Source organism: Dermacentor variabilis, chromosome 2, assembly GCF_050947875.1.
Source record: "Dermacentor variabilis isolate Ectoservices chromosome 2, ASM5094787v1, whole genome shotgun sequence".
Taxonomy (NCBI): Eukaryota; Metazoa; Arthropoda; class Arachnida; order Ixodida; family Ixodidae; genus Dermacentor; species Dermacentor variabilis.
The window spans coordinates 98,656,034-98,678,982 of record NC_134569.1 but is presented as its reverse complement, the minus strand read 5'-3'; the positions used below and the strand labels follow the sequence as shown (position 1 = coordinate 98,678,982).

At 46.9% G+C, this 22,949-nt stretch overlaps 1 protein-coding gene across 5 annotated transcripts in view; it reads right to left on the bottom strand.

Annotated features, from left to right (window-relative positions):
• LOC142572359 (calcitonin gene-related peptide type 1 receptor-like) overlaps positions 1–22,949 on the bottom strand; it is a 357,475-nt gene that overhangs the window by 67,390 nt on the left and 267,136 nt on the right. The window contains exon 1 of one of the 5 annotated variants that reach the window (XM_075681423.1): positions 3,523–3,771. The exons of the other annotated variants lie outside the window; for them this stretch is intronic. The gene's annotated coding sequence lies outside the window, so the exon portion shown is untranslated. Of the gene's footprint in view, positions 1–3,522; positions 3,772–22,949 lie in introns of those variants that run through there. 5 annotated transcript variants of the gene reach the window in all.

Genomic DNA, 22,949 nt, shown 5'->3' with positions numbered 1-22,949 from the left:
CGAAGCGGCTTTAGATGCGATACGTCTATCGGCGAGGCGCACAATTATGTGTAGGTACTTTCATCCTATGCAACGTGTATTCTCGGGCGATGTTTATGTTTAACTTTATTCGCATGCGGTTTTAATATTCATGTGCCGCACCGTTATAAAAAAATGCGGAAATGCAACCACCCAATTGGGCGGATGCTGAGGGGGAGACGACTCCACGGCGATGTCGCGAGGGCGAAGGAGATTGCGCAGTGGTTGTCGATGGAAGAATGGTGATGCCAGATGTGCGTGGACAGAGCAGTATGACAAATGTCTAAATACAGTTGTCATCTTTTGTCATCGAATCCTTTGTCACAGTCAAATCAAAGCAAACCAGTGTATAAATGAAAAAGCCTTGGAATATCATACGCCATTTTATTAAGAGGTTCAATGGGCTTTAGAGATACCTATTAGCGGACCTAAAATTCAGAAGTTGAGTGTAGTGATTTGTCATTTGATTCGCTCACTGGCGTTACTTATATATATATATATATATATATATATATATATATATATATATATATATATATATATATATATATATATATATATATATATATATATATATCTTCCTCTGCAGCTGTTTTCTTTGTAGACTGTCCATCAAATATAGAGACTAAACAACGAGCACAAAATTGGACGAGGACGAGGGAGGATACAGGACAATGTTCACTTACAACTGATCTTTAATAAATGTAGCACGTCAGGACGAAAATTTCCCCCAAATTGTGAGGCACGCGTACAGTGAAGGCCACCAAATGTATTCACAGGGGCTTATCTACTATATCAAATTTCGCTTTCCTGAGCAAAGCAGAGGTGTCACTGATAGTACTACCATCATCCACATGAATAAAGTAAGCCTCCAGCAGCTCGCGTGAGGCAACGTTATTACTTTTTCCGAGCACCCCAATGAACCCGAGCGACGGCTTGCATGAGCATTCCTAACAATACGCAGGCCTCGGCGTGCTGCTCTTGTAGTTCTCGTTTGCGTGTGACAGCGCGAGATTGTTCGTTTTCGCAATATGGCGGCTACTGTGCCGAAATCAGGTTTGGCACCAGGATAGCACGTCTGGTTTGGCTTGGCTTGATTGTATAGAACAAGCTCTTTTATTTCTATCCTCCACTCCACGTGACGCATCAGGTTTTCTTACGTTTACGTACGCGGACACTCCCATGCACTAAAAAAAAAAAAAAAGACAGTTGTCACGAGGCGCTCTGCCCTGTTCTGCAAAGCGCTTGCGTGCTGCGTACGTGTCGTCATGGCGCAGCACTAAAACTGCCTAATAGCTATAGCGGATTGCCCTGTGTCCTGTTATGGTATAAAACCTTGTTTCTTTAAAAGGAACTAAAAATAATTCACGTATCAAAAAACCATTAAAAAATGCGTGTCCTTGAAACATTATTTGTGTGCAATATGATTTTTTTTTTTGCCGTACTTTCATTTCTTTTTGTAGCTTTTGGGGAACGCCTTTTGCAACGTCACACTTAAGGGGAGAATTGCTAACCCTTGTTATTTGGGTACGTTCCGTGCATTGTCTATTAAACTTCTCTTTATCCACAAGTATATCCGCGGAGGCACCGACCCAGCAGAAGCCACACGAAGTTCCGCAGGCGGGCTAGGCAAAGAAAATGAATATGTGCTTCATTGTCCGCTGGCTGTATATGGTCATGATTCTATATAGGTCAACAAAGTTCAGCTATTTCCTTCATCTACAATGAACTCATTTACGGTGACAACACGCTTTCACGGCGGACAACGGCAGCTTCCCAGGAACGCAACTCCTTCCTTGCCATTCGCACCCGCCGTGGTTGCTCAGTGGCTATGGTGTTGGGCTGCTGAGCACGAGGTCGCGGGATCGAATCCCGGCCACGGCGGCCTCATTTCGATGGGGGCGAAATTCGAAAATACCCGTGTGCTTAGATTTAGGTGCACGTTAAAGAACCCCAGGTGGTCGAAATTTCCGGAGTCCTCCACTACGGCGTGCCTCATAATCAGAAAGTGGTTTTGGCACGTAAAACCCCAAATATTATTATTTTTATTGCCATTCGCAACAACGTCGTTATCGTGCGCTACAGTACATTGCTTTCTGTTTCCTTCAAAACCAGACGTCCCGACGTCACCACTCTCGCACTCCGCGTGAAGCACGAAAACACCGCGCAAACTTCCAAGTGCTAATGATGCGCTACAGCTCGCGCATCCGCATCCTCACTGCGATATGACGTGAGTTCGGCTCCCACCATAGCGGCGGAGGACGAAGCATTGCTTTTCTTCGCCGTAGAATGAGGATGAAATCGACGACGACGACAACACGGCGACGGGGTAGTGGTCGAGACGGACGGACGGACGAACGAGAAAAGCGAGCATTTGCGACCAACTTGGTCGCGCGACCACTGTAAGTCGCCGGTGTGAATGAGCCTTAATAGCCTGAGTATCATAAGATTAATCAACAAAAAATGCAGTTAAGTTATCTTTTATTTGAACCTTGGGGGCAGCAACTTTGAAGGCAACTGTGAAACAGCAACTTTGAAGGCAGTCACATTTTAATGCATACCTCCCTTTGTACATCCTGAAAATTAAGTCTAATTCAACAAATTCACCGTCGAATTTCAAAGCTCAATCGGACAATGTAGAAACCGAGCGCACGATGAGAGAGGAAAAGGAAGCCTCGCTGTCAGATCAGACGGAAGATCCCTGCGATGAAAAGCGCCACCAAGTTTGAAACTGAGCATCGCGACCACTTGCAGCAGAAACTGATGCAGCACGTTTTGCCAAGCAAGCGTCCTCCGCAACAACGTGCCGCATCAGTATTTGACCTCCACATGCCATCATCCAAACTTCGCCACACACCGTCGCAGGGCGTTTCCGTCTGACGCGACCGCGGCGCGCGCTCGGTTTCAATATTGCCCTGATTGAGCGTTTAAATTCGATGATAAAATTTTCAAGTTTGGCGCAATTTTCAAGACTACAAGAAATACAGGGGTTCGTTAAAATGAGTCTGCCTCCTAACTTAACATATAGACAACTGCCTCCAATGCCCTAATAATTTTTTTCCAACTTTTTGTTAATAAATCTTTTGATACTCACCTTATTAGCGCCAAGGTATGCCCACCTTGTCGACGAACCGATATGCAATAATGCTACGTTCACTACGGTCATAGCCTAATTCGCAAAAAGATCAATACGATCTAAAATAAAGACACCCTGTACAATCCTCTGCCATATTAGACTAGCGTTTCTTTTTCCTTGGCACCCATTCTTTCTCGCAGTCTTCGGTGGCGCGTTAAGGTTCTTTGATATCGCCTGAATTCCGACCCCCGTAGGCCAGCGTAACAACTAGGACTTCTCGAAACTAACTGTTAGCAACTAATCGGAATTCCGCTCATCCGTTCGCTCCTCGAGCACTCGCGACTTCCGCACGGGTGCACCTTGTGTCACTATATATATATAGGGTCGAGCGCTTAATGCCCTCTCGTTAATCTTTCGCAAGGGCTCACCTTTTTCCAGGCCTCCGACGTGCACGCGAAGAGGAGGAGAATACTACGCCGAGGCTGCACGTCGCCATAGACGCGCTGCGCATTCAAATCTTCCGTTCCTCCGGTCACGTTGCGACGACGGTCGAAAACTTAGCACTAAGCACTGTTCCTCGTAAGGCGAGACGCGTCCGTTTGATCTCCATTCTACACGCGTCTGTGTGCGTTAAAACGGCGTCGTCTCTAGCTTCCCCATACTTGTAGCGTTTGACGCGGAAAAAGAAAAAGAAGGAGAAAGAAAAAAGAGCGGGAGCGACACGGCTTCAACGTGAACCTCGAGCCGAACCAATACAAACCACACGTAACCTTGAAAACTGGTCGCGGCGGAAGACGCAGGTCGAGTTATTAATGCCATGATTGCGAAAGGAGAGGAGACAACAAAAAGAAATAAGAAAGAAATACGGAGGAGAGTAAAAGAACAGCGGCCATTCTTGTTAATAAGCTGCTAACGATTACACGTACACGTGACGAACACTCGTCTTTTTGTATTGACAGACGGTGCCGCAAGAGCGAAGCTCCTCTTGGCGCCATCTGCATGTAGGAGCGAGTGTGGCTCAGAACCAATATGAGGCTAACGAAAGCAACCGGAGCACTCGAACGACGGATTTGCAGCTGTCACATTGCTTGTGCGTGCGGCATGTCCTCGCAGTTCAATTTTTTTTTTCATAGTGTTATAATGGCTGCACTATATGCTCGTATATGCGCGTGTTAGTTTGGATAATTGCCACTCATAAAAGTTGGCCGATGCAAGTTGGTGCTTCTACATATGCTACAAACTGTGACCGGTCAGCGTGTTGGGAAAATATCGAAATTGACGCCTTTGCGTACACCGATAAACTGATAGGTTGTAGGTTCAGTATTTTTCGGCTTCTGCCATTCTCATGCAGTGAGACCTCTAAATTCAACGCGATTTTTGATAATTATTAATCTAGTGCGCGATTCGGCTGCCGCAGCTGCTTACGGAGAGGCATGGCGTTCTGATGATGGCGATACTACGAGTACTACTACTACTACTACTACTACTACTACTACTACTACTACTACTACTACTACTACTACTACTACTACTACTACTACTACTACTACTACTAGTAATAATAATAATAATCAGCTTATTGTTATGTCCACTGCAAGTCGAAGGCTTCTCCCTGCGATCTCCACTTACCCATGTCTTGTGCTAGCTGATTCCAACTTGAGCCTGCAAAGTTTCTAATTTCATCATCCCACTTATAGTTTCCTGCCGTCCTCTACCGTGCTTGCCTTCTCTTGGCACCCGTTCGGTAACTCTAATGATCCACCGGTTATCTACCCTACGCATTACATGGCCTGCCCAACTCAATTTTTTTTTTCTGTTTATATCAACTAGAATGTCGGCTATCCTCGTTTGCTCTCTGATCCACACAGCTATCTTACTGCCTCTTATCGTTACGCCTAACATTTTTCATTCCATCGTTCCTTGCGCTGTCCTTAACTTGTCCTCGAGCTTCTTTAATAACCTCCAAGTTTCTGCCCCATATGTTAGCACCGATAGAGTGCAGTGTTCCCATATCACTGGCGTTAATTCCCTGGAATGATTTATGGCGTATAATGAACAGCTATAATCAATAAATAGCCAAAAATATTTGCACGCCATTCTACCAGACCACAATGACGTTGATGACATGGATGTAAAGATCATCGAGGGGGCGGGCATATTGTCCGCACCACATACATCACACGCATACGAGGCAGTGGCACTTTATATAGCTTGTGGAGTAGAATGAATTCGAAATAGTTGAGCGCGACCGCAAGGACCTCAGGCATTTCCTATTCTCGCAACACTTTTGTTTTTAAGCAGCTGAAGGAGAAGGAGAAAAAAACGCTTACAGTAGGTTTAGCGCAAAGCAAGCGAACGCAAGCACAAAGACACAACGGACGAGCACTACGAGTCCTACTCAAGAAAGCACTTTGTTGAGAACACGCATGCGGTAGGGTGAAAGCCCTCAGTCAAGATTGTGCTGCCAGGCACTTCATCTCCTCCAGGTATGCTCCATTGAATTGTGACCATAAAAAGCTTGTACACTATGCATATAAAATAAGACTCCGTCGGTCGAATCGTTTCACAGTGATATGCAATACGTCTCGTCGTCTGTCTCGACACGTTTTCACAGCGCGCCACATATATCGCCCGCCAAGAAATTTGAATTCTGCCTCGCCGCTTTTCTTTCTTCTTTTTCTTCTTTTCTCGTTTTACTTTCTTCCACTTAGCTGGAAGTTCGAGAAACGTGGCGCGCAAGCGAGTTGGTTCCTAATTAAAACTTTTACACTTTACGAGCAGCCACGCGCGATGGCTGTGAACTTTCCCAGCCTGATCTGAAACCTGAGAGACTCGACGCAATTAAGCGAGCGACGGCTCATCCACATTCGCTACTCTCGATTTTGTTTCCACGTCAAGGCAAATTGGGCCCCAGAAGGGAAAAATAACGAAAAAAAGAAACGTGCTCGAAGAAATGACATCGTCGTCCCCCCTGTGGACTAGGCGCAGACTGCGTCCGACGCGATAGCGAAAGCTCTCTTGGCGAATAGAGCCTAATCTACTCTGTTCACTAAACTCAGGATGAAGCAGTGCAGAGAACTGAAACTCCCAGGTATAGCAGGCACCATCATGCATTACAGGCTTCATTTTCGTTACTTTGATAACTTATTGGACACAGGGAAGCAACGGAAAGACAAGGGGGCAAGACTATGCCACCACTGATGAGGTGACAGCCCATTTGGATTTGGCGCCGATTGGAATCCTATATGCCCACGTTTTGCACGTTGCGGTAAAGGATACACGTACTAGAAGAACAAAGAAAGAGAAATGGAGAAAAAATACTGGCGAAGCAACGAATAAGGAACCATAAGTGCGGTAGCTGCTACTGAAGCATCGTCTATGAAACAAGCGGAGCGAAAATTACGACACGCGGGTGTAACCGCATAACGAGTTGAGTCGTTAAGCGGGCTGCGACATGCTATACGAGCCGAGAGAGTCGAGGAGGGGAAAGGTGGCAGGGAACTGCCGCACGCGATGATACAAAACGAAGATGGAGGCACATGACTGCGCTGGAAGAAGGGGAGATAAAGTAAATGTATAATAGCTACACCATGAGGGGGCATCGTCAACTTCAATTCTTTCCCTTAATTCTCACTTTGGCGCGTTCCCGAGTCCCTTGCAGCCGCTGTCGTCGCGGGAAGCTGACACCGTGCTTAGTTGTATAGGCACGCGCGCTGTTTTGAAGAATGAAAACAAAAGAGGGGGTTTCACGTTCAGCCGCTGCCGATTCCACTGAAACGCGCGCATACAAAGACGCGCAACACTTTTTTTTTTTCCGAGCGTCATTAGCGGTAGCGTCGGGGCGTCCCTGGAGCGAAGCCGCAGCGATTACCAACTGACGAGATTGCCTTTCCGAGTTATCCGACCCGTTCGTTTTGAAGCGAGTCTCAGGTATGATGACGAGGCAGACGCAGTAATAAAGGGAATAACAGGCAGCTGCGGGAGAGGGGGTCGCCTAGGGGAGGGTTGCGGGAGGCGAGAACTTCGTCGCCTGCGCCATCCGCGGCGTTTTATTGGCCCGACGACGAGGCGCCTGCTGCAAACGCGAACGGGTTGCGCGGGTAAGCGGAGAACGGCGGTTGCGTGTTCGAGTGTAGGCGCGGCTTTGACGAAATCAGATAAGCTGCGATGGACAGAGAAGAAGAAAGAAAAATGCGAAGGGTGGGAGGGGGGGAGGGAGCGCTGGAAGTGAGAAATCTGCGCGAATTTTCCTCTCAGGCGCCTTGCCAAAAGCTGTAGGGAACACAGTTGGCACGTGACTAAGGCTTACTCTCAGCAGTGCAGTGTGTCTACACGTGCGAAAAAAGACGGGGGTGAGGACGCGAACGTTTTATTGGTTTTGTCAGTTGTCTAGCACGGTGGCTGCAACAAGACACCAGCTACCCTATGCAGGGGAGGATTTGGTTACGCCCCGTTTCCACTGTAAAGTTTTCACGAAGGGTGTACGGACTTTTCGATTAGTGTCAAGGTTACTGCGTACCTGGACAGATCATATGTGTCAAGGCTGCGACCTTGGCTGCTTCCAAACTTTCGTTGTATCAGTGCTCCATATGTATATAGAAGCACCAGTTGTACCCACTCCACTGAGATATTGAGAAACAGATGATGTATACGGGAACCGCGCAAAAATGCCCGGCGACGGATTTTGTCGCCGGCGGAGCGCCTTCGGAGCATTTCACAAGATCTATCCCTGCTTGAAGCTTCTTTTACTGAACATCAGCTTAGACAATTTGTTACGCTGCAATTTGTTGCTGCACCGGCAAAGAGGCCGGTGCAGGAAGGTAAATACGTAAACAGAACCATTCACGGGTCGTTTACAGTTTGGCTACGTGCAGGTCCATCGGTGAATGCTGATCGGTATGCGATATTCTTAAAGACAACCGCTGCGATAGTGCTCCGGGCTGCAGTGGCTTAGCCAGGAAGTTTTTTTTTCGCAAGGTGGGGGCACGTACTTGACCGGGAGAGAAGTGTGGGGCAGGCGGGCTTTGTCGCACGTGGTTTTTGGCCTCGTATCCGTAATACACCAAAATTTCGCAGGGTGGGGGTGGGAAGCACCAGCCCAGTGGAACCCCCCCCCCCCCCCCATCCCTCTTCGGTTATATCCCCGCTGAGCAGAGTGAGAGAAGCATATCAGAGAAACGAGGGGAATACGTGTACCAGCTGCTTGTATCTAAGGATGATGTCGTAACCTTATATGGACAGCCTCCTCTGCTCAATATAATGACGACCTCGAGAACACGGGATCTCGACAGCGCTGCACCTCTTCGACCACAGCACGGAAGCGACGGAAACAGAAAATACGGCTACCATAATGGAATTTAATATTTCGACAGATGACATTTGGGCTTAGCAAGCACCGAAGCCCACTGTGCGCCCGAACGTGTGCCGATGTCAACCTAATTTGGTCCCAATTTAGTCTAAACTTTAACAAGAGCCACTGACTAGCAACAACAAAAACAAACAAAAAAAAAAAAAAACGAACACGCGGCGCCGATTATCTAAGCCCGGACACAGCACGACTCGTCGTTAAACCTGAATCGCTCAATTCCATTTTCTTTCTGCCCATATTTTCAGGCCCGTAATACGAGCACCGTGACAGACGCATCGTGCTAACTTCTTAGCGATGGTTCCATAACCAGAGCGGGACAATAACGTGCCGTGTCGAGTTTTCCGAGTCTCACGACGGTCCCGCAATTAGTTTTCTCGTACCGTTGCGCGTAGGCGATGATGATGAGTACTCGCTATCCATCCATCTAGTCTTTTCCAACAACTGATAATGTTCAAACATCCTCGCCTGCTTCCTTGCTTCGCCTTCTAGACGTCCTGGTGATTTAGGTAGCCGGAGTTGGAAGACACGGTAACATAAAACCAACGCTAAAAATTGCGGTTACAGATTCGTGTGCAGCCCGGTCGTTAATTGGGTCGTGTGACTCTTGCACATTTCAAGATTTCCACGGGTGTGCGATTTCAACGATCGACCGTTGTCGGCCAAGGTAATGTAGATACACGACGTCTTGGCCGAACTATTTCAAGAGCTGTAATTTCTTTATCAACACGTGCCGGTAGTTCGCGGTACTGAACGAAAAAAAGGCGACGAAGCACTGATAACATTTATGCGCTCTAGCGTGGGGAGTGAACGCCCTGCCACAAGTTGCTAAGTGTGACGGTAGTGGTAGTGTTGTTGCTACAGGTAGTGTTAACGTGACAGTCAGTGCGACAGTTGCTCCGCCTGAGCACCGCTGTTAAAAACATGAAGTCCGCGACCACGTTTCTATATTGTAATACCATTAAAGAGAAGAACCACAGTTTAGTACTAGAAAATTTTACAAGTTGTTTCGTGCGTATGGGATCAGTTGGTCAAAATGAATTGTTGAACTTAATCTGCATAAGTAGTGGTTTCTTGTAAAGCACACACAGCTGCGCTCAAATTTACGAAATATATTATTTCCGGTGAGCAGAGAGCCAGAGAGTTTAAAATATTAAAATGGGAAATCATTCATGCTCCAGATCTCGCCGATGTTGTGACTGTCTGCGAGTCTGTTGGCAAGACCCCACTAAAAAAAAAAAATGAAGAAATGTGGTTCTGTTACCGCCAAGGGCGAGCATTTGTAATGCAGCAATAACGTGGAAAGATAAAATAGAAAACGCTCGTCCTACTCGCAGATTAAGTCATGTTACAGAGACGCCTCAGTCTGGTTTACTGAGTTTTATATTTTGTTTAAGCAGAGTTTCAAGTTACAAGCCAAGTTTCGAGTTACAAATTGCTTCGACGATGGCACACAAACACACAAATATCCGATCTTGTTGTTACCTGTGGAGTGTACATACATAATTAAGCTCCGAGAACCAGACAGTGAGCGCTCAAATGTCCTCTTTCGCCACGCTACTCTGTGAACCCTTGGAAACCAAAACTGATTCCATAAACGCAAGAGCACAATTTCATGACGCAGCCTAACATAGCTTAGATTTGGCGGCAATAGAAAAATTATTTGTGAGGCTTACAACGCTCTCGAACTGCGGTTTTCGTCAGTCCCCTTTCAAATAAAAACTGATAGTACTGAAGAATGAAATGTACGTAGCCGACTTCATCATGCGATTTTGCAGCGTCTTGCGAATTAAGTACTTCAGGGGCTTCAGTTGAAAATGTCACGTCTTCAGTTGTGAGATGTCGTTCAGCGAGTTTCTCAACCAGAGGTTATGCGAGGTACGCACGCGCGCTGAATTAATGCTCTCGGGAAACGGCAGTATAGAGACTGCGGCTACGGAACTAAAGCTGCAAAAGAAGACATTTCTAAAAGCCTGTCCTGTTTTTCATGAGCTTAACGCGGCTGGAACACATTTTGCAAATTAGTAGTTATCATTATGAGTGTTTGAGATAATTAATGCTTCACACATAGACTTTACGGCATCTTGTGGCGTCACGTCAACGTAGCTGTACTACCACGGACGAAGCCTCGTTATAAACTGGAGATAATACTTTTCATGGGATTTTGGGATCTTTCTCAGTTCTTCGTGCACAGGATGGAACGTGGAAAATAACAGAACAACAACTTTTATTGATGGTTATCAGTTGAGAACCATGCTTTATGAACTCCAAAATCAAAACCGCTACTTACATTGCAGTGTTGTCATTGCAAATAAATATGGGTAATGTTAGCGAAGAGAATGATTAAGAAAGTAAGTGAACGCAGAATGGTAACGTCTCGCTGCTATTTGCCAGCTAGCTAGCTACTCGTTAACGCGGAAGGTGAACACTAAAAAAAAAAAGGCTGTGAATTTCCTTAGAATTTTCTGGCATACCTCAACTTCTTTAATTTTTATCCTTAGACAGAAGGTTCTATGTCATTGGATTAAGAAATAAGTGTGTGGCTTGTTTCCTGCGTCTCGTGGCTTTTAGATTCTAAAGATTAATATGTGTCCGTCAGTTACAGTACTTCCTAATGCGAAATTTGAGCGACGCTCGATACGTGTTTTCATTTCGCGATATATTGAGGCTAATAATAAGAGCAGATTGGGTGAGGGAACAAACGCGAGTTACTGACATCTTAGTTGAAATCAAGAAAAAGAAATGGGGGGGGGGGTGCATGGGCAGGACATGTAATGAGGAGGGAAGATAACCGATGGTCAGTGAGGGTTACGGACTGTATTCCAAGGGAAGGGAAGCGTAGCAGGGGGCGGCAGGAAGTTAGGTGGGCGGATGAGATTAAGAAGTTTGCAGGGACGACATGACCACAATTAGTACATGACCGGGGTTGTTGGAGAAGTATGGAAGAGGCCTTTGCCCTGCAGTGGGCGTAACCAGGCTGCTGCTGCTGCTGATGATGATGATGAGACCGCAATCACCGTTGGCAGTGGCCAGTGCCGTCAGTGCCTTCGCAGAGGGAGGGGCAGTATGGGAACGATGGCATGATGAGTGGTATCGGAGCCAGCTGTGGTAGAAGATGATGACGAACGCGCGAGCATTGGCACGAGCACGTTCATGCGGTTACGCCGAGGGACGCCAACGCTCAACGCAGAATCAGGCGCCTAAGAGCTGCACTTTAAAACAGAGCATATCCGCGCACACGCGTTCCAAATTCTCTCGTCTGGCGTCTCCTGCGAGCTGCGATTTGGTTCCGCGAAGAAAATATATCGCCGTGGTTTGGCGTTTAATGTGCAACAAATCGAAAGGTAAGCTCTAGTGACAATAGCTGGAAAGCTAGCTTTTCTTTGTGTGCGTGTGTCTACATGTGTGCGTGCGCGCTGAAGTATGTACAGTAAAATAATGAGCTAAAAAGTTCATTACTGTAGCTAGATTAGTGCAAATTGGTTTCTCGTTGAAGTAATCGCCGCCCCATCGAGTAATCTAGCTCAAGGGTTAAAGTTGTTATCTGGCACAGGCAATTTTTTAAAATTTGGTGCAGCTAAATAAAACACCCGATATTCAAATGTTTTAGAAAAGATAAAATAAAATCAATCTTAAGTATCGTATTGACCAAGTGGAAGGAATTTTAGAATTCAAAGTTTGCATGCTAACACTTTGCAAGAGTCTTCATCGTAAAGTGACATTGTGCGCGTTTATTGGGCAGTTCTTTGAAAGGTATTGCAAATTTGTAGAACGCGGCGTTTGAGTTGTGAAACATTCTTTTACTTCGTCGATATTACACCTTAGATTGTTTCAACGCGATTACCATTCTTGGCCTGCTTCACTCACTTTGGCATGCGGATGCTGTCTGCTATCTAGCCCCTGAGATGTCACTCTGGCTCGCGAAAAAAACAAGGAAAGTACATGGCCGACTTAAGTGACAACTCGCGACGTTCTAGCTGACAATGAAATTTGAAGTTTGACGCCTCAAAAAGCAATGCAATGATGCCGTAGTTCCTTTTAACTTAGACCTGCTGAACCTCAACTGCACAGCGCCAGAGGGACAAAGCTGGCTGCGGCTAGGAGGCCGCCTTTGGTGAAGCTCTCGTTGTGGCGTCCGAGGGCATAGACGCTGTTGCACGTGGGTGTAATGCGACTAACATTCTGAGCTTACTCCCCCCACTACAGATTGTAAGTAAAGGCGCCTTCGGCAATACGGTGTGTCTTTACATCGCTTGGATGCTAATCGCATTTTGCTTTCTTCTTTTTGCACACGTCTGTAATATGTAATCTGTGCACCATCGAAAGCGTTGTTGGAAGTCAGCGCCTTGTATGACTTTCATCGCGACAGCAATTATAAGGACACACTCAAGGCAAATGTTCGCCGTCGTCGTGATGTTCCGCATAAAGTACGAGTGCGACAACAGCCTATAGCGCCCCGCTGTGTCTTACGCTGTATGCGTAAGGGAACGTGTGAGAGAGTGAGTCGAGAGGGATGGCGGTCGAATTCGTGCCGTCCCAATCACCCGGTGTAGTGCGCGAAGTGCAGTTGGGGGAAAGCGGGACACGCACTGAGGGAGGGGAAGGGACGCAGGACGCTTTCGGACGCAGAAGTTCCTTCGCGCTCAGTAATAGGTATACAAGACGCCACGTGAAAGAAAGAGTTATGGTGAGAGGCTACGTTAAGGGGGTAATTTAATCGAATGCGGCGCTATCAAAGCTGCCTGGGCAAAGCATGCACGCTCATTGTTTTGCGAAGTTCTTTCCTGAGGCAACGTTTCTCTACGAGATAGTGCGAGTCCCCACAACAGCGCACACTTGAGAAGGCTGGGGTGAGCGTATACTTGATTGCACGTGGTGCAAAATATAATAAATTTCCGAAATATCAGTTCTTACACACAAGCAACCCGGAGAAAATGAGAAGTTGTGTGTGTGTGTGTGTGTATTCTTTTTTTTTTTTGCCAGGCTTCAGTTTCGCCACTGAAACATTCTGAATCGAACATGCATGAATAACGCGCTTTCGCGTCCGAAGCTTCCGCTCATTCAGATGGCGACCGGCTTCTCTAATAAATACCCTGCACCTGAAAAAAAAAAGAAGTAACATCGCTATTACGTCATCAATGTTTGCTATAGAACAATGTGGGCACATAGTCATTAATTTTAATGATAGCTATGCTTGGGACAAGTCGTCCGAAAGAAGAGAGAATGAGCGAGAGCAGGAGTCCTGGGTGCAAGAATTGTTTACATAGGCGAATTCGCGTGAGCCGTGTTTCAACGCATGCGAGTCAAAATATTGGAGAAATCCGAAACATCACGATAAATGAAAGGAAAGAAAGTAAAGAGAGAGAGAGAGAGAGACTATAGACTTTGTCTGCATTGCGTTACTGCCCTCTGGCAATGAGTAAGCCCTAAGCGTAAACATTCGAGCTTGCGAGGCTCTGACGGAGACTTTGTTGACTCGGACGTCGAGAAAATTTGATACAGCAGTGTCCCGGCGGGGGGCTTTGTCTAAAGCTACCCGCACGGTCATTCCGGACATTGAATTTTACGAGATCCAAAAAAGCTAAGAAAATATGCAGATGAGGAAAGGCCGCCCTCCTGGCATGGTGCGCGCGTGGGTCGCCAAAGAAGGCAAGCCGTCAAACTTGCCAGTGTTTAGAGCATGTGACCATAAAAAAAAAAAGGATCGTACGGAGCGCGCGTTGCTGCGCCTTTCCAAGCCGAAAGACCTGTACGCGGGCACTTCAGACGGGAACGGCACGTTTATTAAGCCCCGGCGCACTTTTTTTTTGTTGAAGCGTGCTGTGTCGCCGCAGGCGACGCGAAGGAGTAAACTTGCGAAAGTAGTTTGTCTACTTGCGTGGAGATACACTGCAACGACTTATATACGCGTCACAAAATATCGGGAAGGGACCGGTGCGTGCTGCGAGTGCTGACCGCTTGCCCCGATCGGCCTTTCTGATCTTATCGATTCATCGAGCTAGGAGCGATAAAATAAACTGGAGCAAGAGGGGGGAAAACAGACAAGGAAACAAACAAGCAAACAAGCACGGAAGGAAACAAACAAGCAAATAAAGAAAAGTGCTGAGCACTGGAAACGCAGTTCATACTTCGCGAAGCGTGGGTCTTGCAGCAGCTTTGTAAACACGCTAGGGAAGAATAACATGACAAGAAAGGCAGGATAGCGCTGATTCCTCGAAGCAGGAGGACTATAGATGTATAAAAAAAAATTGAAATGAAGGAGGTCGTGAAGTTGCTAAAGACAGACAGACGAAGCTTCGCTGTTTGTAAAGAGACGTCAATGAGCGAGCGTGTGCTGGCAAAGTTGAAAATCCTCTCGGGTGAACAGATGCGTACGTGCGATAAATTGAATGCGCGAAGAAATTGAGGAATGCGAGTGTGGGGAAAAAAAAAAGAACAGAAACGATGAACGCGCGTGGCTGACGCTTGAATCAGATCAAACATGAAGCATCTTTGCACTCTCGTACCTTTTCCAGTACATTGCAGCACTCAGAATGGATACGTCCCTGAAAGGTGACGTCAGATGACACTGGGCGCATCGGTATGCGTACGGGACTTCCTATGTGGAGCAGGGGAAGCGTTAGAAAAACCTAGCGTGTTTGGGCAATCCCAAACGATATCTTTGAATACAAACATGCGGCCGCAATGCCATCCAGTTTTATTGCAATATCTCCGCGTTGTTACTGTACTGCCACGACACGCACGACTGGACGATCGGCGACATGCTATGTGCAATCGCCACCACATCAACACATTATCGAACATCGGCGCAATATAGACCGTACTCAAGGAAGACTGGCGCAAACGAACAGGGACGAGATAGAAAAAACACGTACTAGCGCAGACTAGCAACTCCTATCTGGTGCCTCTTCGTTTGCGCCATTCTTCCTTGAGTATGGATTATCAACACGCGCAACAGTCAGTACTTCTAAATGTAGAAGCAGAGGCAAGCAGGAGGCTGCGCACGGTGCATGCAGTCGAAGCCCGTGTGTGGTGTGACCGGCCACTGGGGAGCAACTGGGAACGAAGAGGCTCACGCCACTGTGAGCGTGATACTAACCTTAAACATCCGCAGCGACGTAGCAACTTTTGTGCCCCTGCAAAATAACGGAAACGAGGATATATCCTTCCTAGAACAACGGCAGAGGCGACGACTGATCCGTGAGCGTCTACGACAATATACGCCGAAGGAAGCTCGATATGCAGGTCGTCGCGCGCATGTCAAGTACACGTGCACAAGGCCCTCACCAGTACTGAACTTACGCCGGATGTACTTGCACGATGGCGCGCGCACAGGCAAAGAAGACGCCTACCGGGCAACACGGCGCTAGAGCTACCCCCGGTACAAACAAGTTGCAAAGCGCGCAAAACGGCAGCTGTGCCAACGATCCCGCACTTGCTGTGCGAGTGCTCGAAGTATGCAGCCCTCCGACGAAAGCACCGGGGAAAGTGGCCAGTTTCGAGGAGTCTATCCGTCCTTCTGCGGGAGGGGCCGACCGTGTCGGTGGGTGCTGTTCGTCTTTGCTGCGGAATCGGGCATTCTCCGCATGATGTAGCCATTCGGGGAAGCATTCCTCGGTGGCTGGCCCTGTCCTCATGTGCCAATTCCCCAGCTCCATTACCCTTAATAGGCCGATCAGCCATCCCTCTTTCAATAAAGCTATACCATTGTAATATCAATTATATAAACATTCCAGGCGAATTTTCGCTGTTGCGCTGATGTTCCGTGTAAAGACCAAGTGCGATACGATTCTATAGCGCCCCGCGCGCCTTGTGCCGTGGGTGGGAGAGAAAGCGCGCGACGGTCAGCCGAGAAGGATGGTGGGTTGACGTTCGCCGGCTTCACCGCGCGCCCATTGTTAGAGGCCACGTGTTCAAGGACGCCCTAAGGAGGGGAGACGTGAGCGCGCGGTAACGTGATCAAGTGCGAGCTAGAGGTGTAGGTGAGCGTGCGTCTGTTCCTCTAGCCCGGACGTGGCTGCAAGGTTGTCCGTGTAGCTGAGCGCATACTTGGCCCACGCGCCTTATCTTGGAAGTATTGTGTGGCTTGTGCAAAACGCCAGGGCGAGCCCAGATAGCTGATGGCTTTGTGCGTACTGTGTTGCTGCGCGTTTAGTGTTGGAGGTCGCATAATCAAGTTTCCGAGACGCGTTGAAGCGAGAGACAGCACGAAGCGCCCGCTCCCCGCTGCTGCGGCTCTTCGTCAAAGCATTGTCGTGACAGCGTGTTCGCGGTCATCGATCGAATGAAATATGTTCATGTTTACCTGTGCCCGTATGACACGGTGCTTGTGTTAACGTAATCAGCAAGTGAATTGTTACTGTACTATATACGACCGAAGAAGCTGCGAACCTGACTTCGTGTAGTTTTCTAGTACATTGCTATCCCCATTAACTTTCCGCCTTTCGGGTGAAACTGCGACTTTTCTATTTCTAACCACACATGACTGTGCCCACAACGTAGAGCTTCTGCTGACAGTCACGCACTCCTAGTCATAGCTGGAGTAGTGGGTCAGCGGCGATGGGTTCGTTCCCCTCAGCGCGAGTCTACTGAACATCTCCTCCCCACCTGTACCCGCAGCTATGACCAGCTTCCTTCTACTGCGCACAACGTTAGATCAGCCGTACTTCAGATTGTCCACGATTGCAAGTGTCCTTGGAGGTACGCGTCGCAAGCTAAGGAAGTGACATACGCGTTAGTGCAGTTCCTGAACTCGACAGACCTCAGTCAGCGATTGTAGTCTCGATGTGTACTACTTCCGCATGAACGCGCCCTGAGTGTTCCCTCCTCTTTCTTTCCTTCTTTCTTTTTATTTCTTCTTATAATCTCTAAACTACCGCGTCCCTGCGTACAGGGTAGCAAACAGGAACGTACACCCACTTGACCTCCCTGCCGTTTCCTACTCCTCCTCGTCTTCTTTTTGTATCGCGAGGCCGCCGGCTCAACTGCTTGTGGCAATGACATTCGGATGACATTTGAAATCGAAATGAAGCAATAAAAAGGGACACATTACAAAAAGAAACCGACAGAGACTCAAATAATTGTTGCATAGGCGTCCAGGGTTCAGTAGTATAGCCACATCGCGGAAGTATGGGTACCCGCAGCCCAGGGAAAGCAAAGTAAAAACTACGCCCGAGGGATGGCGTGCTCATTGGTGCAAGCATCCTGCGCCATCGCGTAGGCTTTCCTCATTCCTGATTCCACGAGACGAGCCGGGCCAGCATCGTGCCTGCACGTCTCAAGTGTAGCGCCGCTGAAGACGTCCCTCGATGCCAATAAAGAAAAAAAAAGAAAGAAAAAAAAATGGATAACACCACCAGTCGAAATATTAGTAATGAGACAAGCAAAAATAGAAGACGCGTATAATTACGAATCTGCGTCCTTTCGGGGGCCGGAGCAATCAGCGTCTCAAGTGGTGCGGCACGGAGACGACCATGGACGTCGTTTCGCTTATCTTGACTTACGTACCGTACGCACTCGTGTAAGGGCTGCCACACTTTCGTTTCGCTATTTCTACGACGTGCGGCCCCTTACACGGGGCAGCTAAATTCTTCGTGTCTTGGTGTCGTGCGTAATCGACGTAGTTCAATTGTACTCGAAGAGCGAACGCTGTTGCTTTTTCACGCATGGACATCACGCGCTTGGTTCCCGTCTAAGTTCTCAATACTGTCACTTTCGCCGTTGCTCAGGCTTGCTTCAGCAGCACAGGTGAATAGAGTCGTCCTAGGTTTCATACGTGGCGTTTTCCACGGCTGAATTTTCAACTCTTCTCACCCCAATACCGGAGGACACCGCACCTCACGTCCCCGTAATAAAAGAGCAGACAGACTGCAGGGACACTATCTCATTTCTTATTCCAACTTTCCTGTCTTAGTTTCTTTCCTTTTTTGAAATCCTGACCTACCAAGCTCGGGGCGCGGCTCTTACGCGAGTGTACACGGTATCTCCCGAGACGCTGTCTCCTTCTCTTGGGCGCGCCGCCAAAACAAAGGCCGAGCGGAGGCCAAATAAGAAGCAGCAGCAGACGGGACGTATGAATGAAATGCACGGAGAGACATACGCGGGGAGCGTGACGTAATAACTAGCGCTGGATACGGTCGCAACGAAGGGACGCGCATGCCTTAGCTGCACGTCTGGCAGTGTTTCTATGTTTGCTTAACAAGTGGGTCACGTGATTGCTTCTCGTCTTTCTTTCCCGAACTGTCTGCATCCACTACTTTGAGGAGAGCATGCGCTGCATACCCCTTCACGGAAGCTCTGCGTACAAACATTTCTTCTTGTTTTCAGTTGGCGCTTTATGTCTAGCGCAAGCTGGACTACGTGGCATACATAGTTCGCGCTATCTCTGCCACACGACACGCAAGGAAAACTATTGCTGCTAAGGCAATACGTTCCCCCACAATTTCTGTGCAGTGCAGTGAGTCACAGCATTGGACGTCGTGGTAGTAGTGGTCGTGCCGGTGGTGCTGTAGCAGCAGGCGAGGTTAGTCTGGCATGCTTAGGCGGTGCATTGCCGTTACCGATGCACGCGAGCGTATGACTCCCGTAACACACACACACACACACACACACACACACACACACACACACACACACACACACACACACACACACACACACACACACACACACACACACACACACACACACACACACACACACACACACACACACACACACACACAAACACACACACACACACACACACACACACATACACACACACACACGCACGCCCGCACACACACACACGTATATATATATATATATATATATATATATATATATATATATATATATATATATATATATATATATATATATATATATATATATATGCAAATTTTTTGTATTGCTATATTTATTTATTTATTTATTTCAGAATACTGCAGGCCAACAGTTATGGCCCATGCAGGAGGGGCTATACAAGGCATGTAAATACACTGTGACATAAAAAAAGAAAAAGAAGAAGAAAGAACGGCACTTTAACAGATTGCCGCTAATAGACAAGCAGAAAAATATATATACAACATGTACATATTCATTCATATATATACGCATACGCACATATACAGCACTCATTCACTCAAACAAATGCTCTTCTAGAGCTTTAACAAAATTAGGGGACTGGAAGATGGCCCCTGGAAGACAGTTCCAGTCGGAAACGGTCCTCAGGAAAAAACTGTGTTTGAATGTTTCAGTTCTTGCAAACACAGTTTGCAAACACAGCAAACACAGAACTGAAACACAATGTTTCAGTTCTATATGTCTTGACCGCCGTTGTACCCCCTCTGTATAGAGGCCATCGGCCTTCGTCGCCTCGAATGTGTCTCAACGCACATATCCCAAGGATTATGATGGTTACCCGCACGCATTTTCACTGCACGTGGTGAGAATATCACAACACCGCAGTAGCTGATGTGTGCGACAAGTCACAGTATGAGGAGTAAATAAGCGGCTGTAAAGGACATATAACGAGACGTGCTCGGACTTTACGCTGCTTGAGATTGCCGTTCTCCCGCTCGTGATCGTCTCAGTTGGCGCTGTTCTTTCCTAGTTCGTATTGACTTTTTCACTTGTTTGAAATGTACAATTACGCAAAGCCCTTTAATATCGGCAAGGTATACATTGCATATACAACACCCTTTTAATTCCATTAAATAATTCAAAGGGCGCATTACGGGTGTTCTGCTAAAGAATGCACCCATTTACAAAATTTTTCAGAGAAAGTAAAGGTGCAGAAAAAGGTGTTCCGACATGTAATTCACCCTCGAGGGTGTTATTCTCCTGAGTGCGGTGGTAGTGCGATTAGAATTCTCGAAAATTTTATGTCTGTTTTCATGTTGGTGTGTAAAAAAAAGAAAAAAAGAAAACGAAACGAATCACTGAGAGGATATTTAGAAGACCTGTGGGACATGCTAGGGTTGACATGCAGTTAGATTTAAAAATCTGTAGGTCAATTCGGGGCTCAAGGACAATGACCCAACCCTCGTTTTCTGCCTGTTTAGAGACATTATATGAAATGCTAGCAAAGTTTTCCCGTTATTCTGGGAGAATCAAAGATGGTAGCAATTCTATATCTGCAGAAAATAGGTAGCGCAATATCAGTGACGTGTACTGAAAGTTCCAAGTGGGCAGATTAAATAAAGTTTGTGTATAAAATGACTTATACAAGCGTCAATTCAAAAGGTTTGCGAACGTACTTTACGAACCACGTAGGTAGTTTACCAAATATTATGAAAGAAAAAAAAAAACGAACGGGCCACACTGTTGAAATATTAAGGGAATGGGAGTCACGTTATGGGTAATTCATGAGCCAAGTTTCAAGAGCTTCAGATAAATATTTAACTGGCAAAACACGGATGGATGGAATAACTTTAATGAAAGGTCCTGCGAGCTACGGGGCGCAAGGTCCCACAGAGCGGGCTACTCCCACGTTGGGACCGGGAGTTGTAACTCCTTGGCCGCATCGTGGGCTCACTGGATGGCCCAGAGCTGCTCCACCAGGTCCGTGCTGCGCAATGCTTCTTGTAGCCTGGCGGAGTCTTGTTCCTTGTCTGCGTGGGTCCGACCACACGGCCAGAGCAAATGATGTACGTCTAGTGTGCTATGGCAATTTTCGCAATATGATTTCTTGTATAGGACAGGCATGTAGTGATGTAGTCTGTTCTGCGTGGGGTACGTGTTTGTTTGAAACATTCTGAACGTGAGGGCCATTTGTCATGAAAATGCTCTAAATCATCATACCGCCCTTATCTGCAACGTTTCCCAGCGGTTCGAGAAAACTCTACGTCAAAGCAAGAAGACATTTGGTCAAAATTGGGGGCATGTTATGTGTAATGTGCGGCGGTACTTTAACATTTCTTGCTTAGTTATGAGCTTCTTAAATAAATACATGATCCTAAATTTCTCTTTCTTTCAATGAGGTTCGTAGCAGATTTTCCCGGTGTCCTCAACGAGCTAAACTAGGTAACTTGTCTTATTTGGTAAAAATAAGGGGTAGATTATGGGTAATACGCGCACACAGTTGAAGGTGTTTCAATTACTTGCGGCACTTGCAATAAATTACGCACTCTAGCGCTGTGACGCGTTGCACGTGTGTTTTGCGAGTGGCACAGAATTTAAGTCACTGCCCTTGGTGCGCTATAAATACCACCAATATGAAATTTAGTTAAAATGGAGAGAACATTCTGGGCAATGTTTTTACACTGCAAGATTTGTGTGGCTAACATAGTGCTTTTGTAAAGAATTGGACGTGAGGTAGTGAACGAGTCGCGGCTTGGTTTCGTACACATGTGTCTGGATGTGCAGTGCTTTCATGTCAGCTTTGTGCGCCATCTTACGGCACTCTCTGCAAAGGCTTCTTGTGCGTATAATCCTAACGTTGTCACGGGAACTACACTTGCATAATTTTACTTTCTTGCTGAAATTAAAGAAAAAGTACGAGAACGCCCCTTTCATGTTTAACTACGTTATTATTTTTTTTCAGCGCAGCGCTGAAGTTCGTTCTTGCGTGAGAAAAAAAAAAGGTCAGCGTAATGTACGAATCCAACTTGCGTCTTGAGATAGATAGATAGATAGATAGATAGATAGATAGATAGATAGATAGATAGATAGATAGATAGAGAGAGAGAGAGAGAGAGAGAGAGAGAGAGAGAGAGAGAGAGAGAGAGAGATGAAAATGAAAGGCAGGGTGGTTAACCAGATATCAGTCTGCGGTTTGCTGCCCTACACTGGGGATGGGAGATAGGTGTTAGAAAGATGACAAAAAGGAAAACGCTAAAAAACACACACACACAAACAAAAGACGCGCACATGGAGACACACACACACAATAAACGTTCCAGTCAAAGACGTTCACAAAGGCCGGTAGATCGCAAAAAGCGCAATAGCGCTTGCACGGCCTTCTTCTGTGTCGTTAAGTCCCTTCGGCGGTGTAGAATTCATTTTTCCGATAGCGGTTGGTCGTCCAGTTGGTCAAGTTCGTAGCGAATGCATTCCCTCTGTGGACTATACTGCGGGCAGGTGCACAAAATGTGGTCGATCGATTCTTCATGGCTGTAGTGGTCACAGGTTGGGGTGTCGGTCATCCCTATGCGGAACGTATAGGCTTTGGTAAGGGCAACGCCCAACCATAGTCGATGAAAAAGCGTGGCGTCTCCATGGCGAAGCTGTGATGGCGCTCGAAGACTTAATGTACGGACACATGCAGATATGGGTGCACGTGACAATCAACGATAGGACTCTTCGTTCCTTGAACACTTCCGGGCTTATTGAAGACAAATACTGCATTTGTATTTTCCGTTGCATAGCGGCTCTTCTAGCTTAAATTTCAGATACAAACACATAATTAATGTGGGAAGTCAAGTATGATTTGTGTATTATTTTGTGTATGTATTTGTGTGGAGAGAGAGAGAGAGAGAGAGAGAGAGAACATTTATTTGTCATGAA